The following is a 7,949-nucleotide window of genomic DNA, read 5'->3' as shown; positions in this document are numbered from 1 at the left end:
TCTGTCCAAGGGTAATACTTCATTTTAATAAACTTTAATCGCTACATTAATCCAGTTCATTATCCATGTGGATTGCCATTTACCGCTCTTTTAAAGTCTTTCTCTTGGACTCAGTGCAGTCTGTAAACAAAGGCAGCTGCTGAATTTGTTCAGACTATGACCATTTGGGGTCTGTCGTCTACCTCTTGTCCCCAAATTAATTGGGGCAGATGATACTGCTTACTTCCCAATTGCCAGCATTGGTGTCTGTGCAGGAGACATCTCACAGAAAGCGTATGCCTTCCCACTCTCAGAATGGGCTCTCTAATTCAACTTCATAGACTGTGTTTCCCAAGTCTGGTAGTGATCAATTATTCAGAACCAATTGTTTCTGGGGGATGATAGATCAACTCCTTATGATATTGTTCACATTATACATTCTTTCCCTTCCGTAGAGTAAGTTCAATCAAACACGAGGGATGGAGAATGGCAGGCAATCTGATCGGATTTGGAACACTCAAAACTAAGAGCAGTGACACACTTGTCTACTGAAGGGGTTGGCGATTTGTCTACTGAAGGTCACTAAGGACAACCAGCTCTCCTAAAAGGGGTTAAAAATTGCATTTTGGACAGCAATCCTTATGAGACTATTTTGTTCAATGAAATTTATTAAAAACAAAGGCATGCAGAAATAAAGTCATGAAGGATGATGAAAAGTCCACTGTAACATTTTTTCCTTCAGGGATAGCTAAGTGATACCCTTAATCAGAAATAATCAGACATAGTATTCAGAGAGCATTTTTCTCCTTAAAGACCAATAAACTCCCTAAGCATTTCAGTACTCTATTATCACCCAGGGCTTTAATAAGATTTCATAGGGCTCTAACCTTGGTTTTATAAGTTACAATGGCTAACTCTTAAAACGTGTATAAAAATGTCATTTTATTATGATAGCTTGGTTTTAGAGATTAAATGCTGAATTTTTTCCTATTCCCTTCCCCTCCCCTTTTTATTATCAGATCTTGCCATGGGGGGTTGATGGATTATTTTAAAGTCTTTCTATCAGACTTTGTATACAACCTGTTCTCTGAGCATGTGGAAGGGAAGAAACAATGCAAAAACTAGGATAAAGTACTGAAAAGAAACATCACCCGTTTTATTTATTGTTACTTTTTGCCATAGGATGCATGTGCTTGCCAGAGAGAGAGAGAAAAAGACAATGAGAAAGAAAGTGAGAAACCACTGCCCTCCCTCCTGAAGGGGGGTTGGCCATGCCACAATGCCTTCTCCTCACCACTCTTCTCTTGGGATTTTGGGCATGCACATGCATACACACACACCTGGGATGATTTTCAAGCAGCCAGGTCTGGGACTCAAACCCTGGTTGGCCATGTGGGAGTCCAGCGCCTTAACTACTATGCCACCTGCTGTCTGATTTTATTATTCTTATTGGATTGGATATATCATTCCAAAATTGAAACAGTTATTGATGGAGAAGCACTGATATATAATAATTCTAAAATTCTTTCCTAAACTCTTTTCAGCCATCCCCCAAAGAGGCAGTCTAGTGCTTGAATGGCAATATATGATGTTCTTTTCTTTGTACTTTTGCTTTTATTATCATAGCTGATTTTCTTTGTCTTTTCCTCTTTCTGGTTGCACTATATTGCGCAATATCATCACCTAGCGAAAAAGGACCTGGAAGAAAGTGTATGTGAGTGGCTCCATGGTAGACACTGACTTGTCAGAGCTCATCCCATTGTTACATAGGATAGAAGTCACACACATTTTATCTGCCAAAAAAAAAGGAAGAGAGACACAATTTTAAATGCATGCTGGCAACCTATTGCCCTTTGAAAGCTAGGTAACATGTGGACCTGGGACCAAAAAAGCAAAAACTCTTTTTATATATTTATTTATTTATTTTTTGGAGAGGTTTTTGCTAGAGGGCACGTGCGCTCGCCAGAAAGACAGAAAGAGACAGAGAAACAGAAAGCGAGAAATCACCCTCTGGGAGGATGGCCATGCCACAATCCCTTTTCCTCCATTCTCCTCTTGGGATCTTGGGCATGCACACATGCACGCCCGGTGTGAGTTTAAGCCACCAGGTCCAGGACTTGAACTGTGGAGTTTAGTGACATAGCCATTATGCTAACTGCTGGTCCCAAAAGCAAACACTCTTCACCATGGCCTTATCCTAGGAGAAACAACTAATGACTTGTTAGTTACTACATGTTCTCACTCTCTCTTCTTTCCAGGAAGTTGTTCATGGCTATTTGGGTGATGGCTTAAGAAAGTTCAGCATGAAATAATATATTTTCCTAATATAATTAGTGATGTTCATGATTAGCTTTTGAAAGGAAGTGAGAGGATGTGTGACAAGAGATTGCTAGAAACCAATGCCCTAGTTTCTTTCTATTCATTGTCAATTGTTTTCACTTCAATCAACTTCATAATTCATAGTTCTAGCCTCTCCTGAAGACAAAATGGATCTTTTGTGAGTTCTTACATCTCTGTAAAGCTCTAGAAAATATAAACATTCTAGAGAGTGCAGATAATATTCTGGAATGTTAAGACTTGGAAGGCAGACGTAGGTTGAAATTCTTTTATTTGTTTTGAAAATAATTATTCATTTAATTTTGTTTTTATTTTTTTTTTTACTTTGACCAGAGAGAGACAGAGAGAGAGAGAGAGAAAGGGAAAGTGAGAAGTCAAACCACCAGGTCTGGGATTTACTTAATTTTCTTCTTCTTATTTTTTTATTTTGACAAGAGAGGGAGAGAGAGAGGGAGAGAGAAAGGGAAAGTAAAAAGGCAAGCCACCAGGTCTGGGACTTGAACTGCAGTCGGCCACGTGCAACTCCAGCACCCTAACCACCACACCACCTAACCATATCACCCCCCGAAAATCTTTTCTACATGTGTAAGCAGTCCAGGAAAACAGCATATACACGGGACTTGGAAGATGCGTTGTAAGTAGGGCAGCACCATAAGGCATAGAGTATACAAAAATGGAGTATGGCCATTGGAAAGGGGTAAAGTATTTTGCCTAGGGTCTCTGCTGATAAAAATGAAAGGAGGAGGGAAAAAAAATACAGAAAAATCTCTATGTTAAAATTGTTCATTCTATGAGAAAAAGAGGAGCAAATAAGCAAAAATTCCTGAAAGAAGGTTGGTTTATTGAAATTCGTAGTGCAATGTTTAAAAAGGACCTCATGTCAGATTAGAAGCAAATCACATTTTGAATTGGACTGTGTCTACATCAAGGGTCATCTAAATCTTGTGGGTCATTTGTTCAATTCCCAATGGCTTGCATGTATCATACTGTTCTATCTTTACTTTAGAGGATGACAAAATGCTGGAAGTCTCTAATATTGAGGAAAAAAAATCCAATTTCTAAAGTTTTTGTTTAACTTAAGAGCAATTTCAGGATTTCATTTTCCTCTCACTCAGCATTAGTGTGTACTTTTTATGACCATATCTTTATGAATATCTACAGGAAGTAAAATTACTAGACAGGAAAAGAATATGTTCAATCATATTTATTATTTACTAAAATCTTACTTAATCAGTTTTGAATGAAAGCTGAATTGTAATGCCACAAGGTATCCATTTTATATAATGGAATGCATTTTTTTTGGGGGGGGGGAGGTTTTTGCTATAGGGTGCATGTGCTCACCAGAAAGACAGAGAGACAGAAAGTGAGAAATCATTCCCCAGGGGTGATTGCGGCCACACCGCAATCCCTTCTCCTCCATTCTCCTCTCGGGATCTTGGGCACGCACACACATACACCCGGCGTGAGTTTAAGCCGCCGGGTCCGGGACTTGAACTGTGGTCAACTACATGGGAGTCCAGCGACATAGCCATTACGCTAACTGCTGGTCCCATTTTATATAATGCAATGCATTTTGAATAGTGTTTTTTCTGGTTATCTTTGCTATTAAATTTGAAAACTTAGTAGCTTAAAACAGGGACATGCATTACACTTGTGATTTTGTGTTTGGCTAATATTTAGGGGAAATGGCCTGCTCCCTGCTCTACCCAGAGTCAACTAGGGTAGCTCACAGGTCACAGGCTAGACTTTTCTTAATGCCTCACTTGCCTGGAATGTAATTCTGGCTGTTGGCTAAAATCTCGGCAGGGGCTGTGGCCAGATCATGATCTTTCCATGAGGTTGGTAGTTGAGTTCCTCACAGCATGGTATTTGAGTTCCGAGGGCAACCTTCTGTGAGGATCAGGAAGTGAGTTGGAGAAAAGTTGAAGAACTTTTTATGACTTAGCCTTGAAGTCACGTGTGTCTCATCTGTCATAGACACAGACTCAGATTCAAGAGGAGGAAATATAAACCCCATCTCTCAAGGGAGAAATATCAATGTCACATAGTTAAGAAAAGCATGTAGGATGGAATTTCTGTGTGCCTCTCTCTTTGGGAAGTTCAATGTGCTGAAATAGTAATTAGGTACCATCTCGGAAGAGATAGAGAAAATAGTCACTTGAATGGTTTTCTATATTTAGTGGCTCAGATGAGGAATCTAAATTGGGAAAAGCTAAGCAAATTAGAAGTTGATTAAGTGAGAACACAATACCTAACACTCAACAGGCATTCAACAGACCCCTCCCATACCAACTGATTAAATCCCACTATTTCTATGTTACCAAGAGCTTGGTTAAACTACAGAAATTTAAGAAGTTAAAATTTACTTCTGTTTTGAACTTATATTACTTTATTTAAAACTCTTTTTTAAAGTGCTGTTCTGTCAGGTAAATATTTCATTAATTACAGAATTTGGCCTAATAGAATATGTATGGAATAGAGAGGTTATCTTGTGGTCTATAACTAACAACACGTCTAATGCCTGACAGTGTGTTTAGGCATATAGTATGAGTTGGGAGGTAACAGAGGAGAAAGAGACACACAGTAATTGAAACGAAAACTTTGCCATGTTCTCACAATTTATCAAGGTGGCATACTTAAATCTGTTTGGTATTTATAACTGCAATAATCTAGGTTCAAAACTGACTGATAAGGCTGGTCCTGTGGTCTGGTGGGAGGGAAAGTAAGAAAGCAAGCCTCAAGCAGTGGTCAGCCATGCGAGACTCCAGCATCCTTAACCACCATGCCACCTGCTGGCCCCAGTAGCTATATTTTTAAAATGCAAAAATGACTAGATACATAAAACTTGCCAACACCTCATGTTCTATATTGATAATTTTATAATTAAATTTAGTGTTTTATTAAACAATTATTAGTAATACATATTTGCATGTATTTCTAAATGCCTGAAAATAACATTTCAGGCCATCCACTATGATGGTTAAGTTGCCAGGCAGTACCTCATTCCACTAGGGTTAATTATTATACTTAATAATACTCATGCTGGAAACTCCTGCTTAGACTAATTACTCTCATAAATCTCTTTAGAGAAGTGTAAAATTCTCATTACTTAAATGATAAAACAACTAATCTTTGCTCCTTGTCCCTCCAAGATAATAAGATTGCCAAGACTGCTACAGTTGAATGACGTTTTAAGGTAATTAATAATGTTTAAGAACCATGGCCCTAAGAGCTCGCAATGATTCCCAGAAAAATGAAGGAGAGCAGAAACATTGGAGAAAATAAAGAGAATATGGAGGAATCACTTTTAAATTTTCAAAGGAATTCTCTCCCCTCTAGCCTGATTTTCAAACTTCCATTGTAATGAAATTAAATGTTACATTTGCTACTAGGGGCCAGTGAGTGGCACAATGGTGAAACACCACCCTCTGCAGGGGTGACCCATGTGTTTGCATTCAGAGATAACCCCCCACCCCCCGTGCCCAGTACTCAGGCACAGGTGTGTTCAGGATCCAAGGGCTGGCTGAGGCTTGATCATGGCATCAAGACCCTATTGGGAGTGTTGTTTCTCTGTCTCTCTCACTCAAGGGAGAAATAAATAAAGAAAAAAATATGTGCAATCACTAAAACTGGGCTAAGTGTTTACTTTTTTTTTTTTTTTGAAAGGGCTAAGTGTTTACTTTTTTTTTTTTTTTTTGAAAGGTTTTTGCTACAGGCCGTGTGCGCTCGCCAGACAGACAGAGACAGACAGAGAGACAGAAAGTAAGAAATCACCCCCCGGGGGCATGGCCACGCCACAATCCCTTCTCCTCCATTCTCCTCTCAGGATTTTGAGCACGCACACACATGCACTTGGCGTGAGTTTAAGCCACCAGATCCGGGGCTCGAACCACGGTTGACTACATGGGAGTTCAGCGACATAGCCATTACGCTAACTGTTGGTCCCAGTGCTTACTTTTTAAAAGTTTATTCAATAAATACACATTGGCACTGTTGATAAAAATATCAAATGACAGACACCATCACTCCTCTCACAGATCTGGAGGTGCAGAAGACAGGATAACAAGAAAACAGACATTTCAGTATCATGTGATTGGTGAGACTTTCCTAAAATGGTGTGACTCCACTGCACTGAGGACTTCTCTAGTCACTGCCACTGTTGGTGACTCATAGGTACCACATGGCTTAGTACAATTACCCAGCTGGTAACTCCAGAAAATGAGTCAAGAAGTTTTGATACATTCCATGTCTCTGTTCACTGAAATGATCATTTCAGAGATACATCAAGCAGGGTCCAAGCAGAAGAAAGAAACCTAACTTATTATGTGAACAGAGAAATTTAACATAAAGATGGAGCAAGTAGGTGCAAAGTTGTTAATGGGTAACTAAAAGGGTAAAAAGAAAACCCAAATGCCATAGAGGTGGTTACTGCAGAGAACAGCTACCACCTGAAAAAAAAACAAGATAAAAGGTTGGAATTATTTCCCTATCCTACTCAAATTATTTCTAAAGATTCGAAAGGAAGGAAACCTTCCAAATTCATTTTATGAAGCCTCCATCATCCTCATTCCCAAAACAGATAAGGATATGACAAAAAAGGAAAACTACAGACCAATATCATTGATGAATATAGACACAAAAATTCTCAACAAGATACTCGCAAATCATATCCAACAACATATAACAAAGATTATTCATCACGACAAGGTAGGCTTTATCCCAGGGATGCAAGGGTGGTTCAACATATACAAGACCATAAACATAATACACCATATTAACAGAAGAAAGATAACCATATAATCATTTCAATTGGTGCAGAGAAAGCATTTGATAAAATAAAACATCCTTTTATGATTAAGACCCTCGGTAAGATTGGTAAAGAAGGGCCATTTCTCAACACAATAAAAACCATCTATGAAAAACCTTCAGCTAACATTATATGGAATGGGGAAAAGCTAAAAGCTTTTCCACTAAAAAAATCTATAGCATTTCTATTTATGAACAACAAGTTGAACAAAGCAGAGCTGAAGAAAGGAATCCCTTTCACCGTAGCCACATGGTGTATAAGATACCTAGGGATAAACCTAACTAAGAAAGTCAATCACCTTTATAAAGAGAACTATGAAAATCTTAAAAAAGACATTGAAAGTGACATAAAAAAGTGGAAGGACATCCCATGCTCCTGGATTGGAAAAATTAACATAATCAAAATGGAGATTCTACCCAAATTAATCTACATGTTTAATGCAATTCCAATCAAAATACCAGAAATATTCTTCACAGATCTATAAAAGACAATCATAGAATTTGTCTGAAATCATAAAAGATCTCATATTGCAAAAGCAATCCTGCGCAAGAAGAATGGAGTGGGAGGCATATCACTCCCTGACCCCAAAATATACTATAAAGCTGTGATCATCAAACCAGCATGGTATTCCCATTTATTTACATATTTTATTTTGTAGAGCAATAATAATAATAAAAAAAGAAAACAGCATGGTATTGGCACAAAAACAGACATGTGAACCAATGGAATAGAAATAACCCCCAAAGCTTAAAGTCAACTGATTTTTGACAAAGGATATCAGTCCATCCATTGGGAAAAGGAAAACCTCTTTAGTAAATGGTGCTGA

Source organism: Tupaia chinensis, unplaced genomic scaffold (genome assembly GCF_000334495.1).
Source record: "Tupaia chinensis unplaced genomic scaffold, TupChi_1.0 Scaffold000276_1, whole genome shotgun sequence".
In the NCBI taxonomy this organism is placed as follows: Eukaryota; Metazoa; Chordata; class Mammalia; order Scandentia; family Tupaiidae; genus Tupaia; species Tupaia belangeri.
Note: the sequence above shows the minus strand (reverse complement) of the source record.